We start from the raw sequence: 211 nt of genomic DNA, 5'->3' as shown, positions 1-211 counted from the left end.
CATGCAGGCAGAGACAACAGTAAGTACAAATACACACAATATGAGAATTACCATGTACAAAAACACACAATATGAGTATTACCAAGTACAAAAACACACAATATGAGTATTACCATGTACAAAAACACACAATATGAGTATTACCATGTACAAATACACACAATATGAGTATTACCAAGTACAAATACACACAATAAGAGTATTACCATGT

The sequence above is a fragment of the Nerophis ophidion genome, linkage group LG26 (genome assembly GCF_033978795.1).
Source record: "Nerophis ophidion isolate RoL-2023_Sa linkage group LG26, RoL_Noph_v1.0, whole genome shotgun sequence".
NCBI classification, from domain to species: domain Eukaryota; kingdom Metazoa; phylum Chordata; class Actinopteri; order Syngnathiformes; family Syngnathidae; genus Nerophis; species Nerophis ophidion.
The sequence above is the reverse complement of the archived record's forward strand: the minus strand, read 5'-3'. Positions refer to the sequence as shown.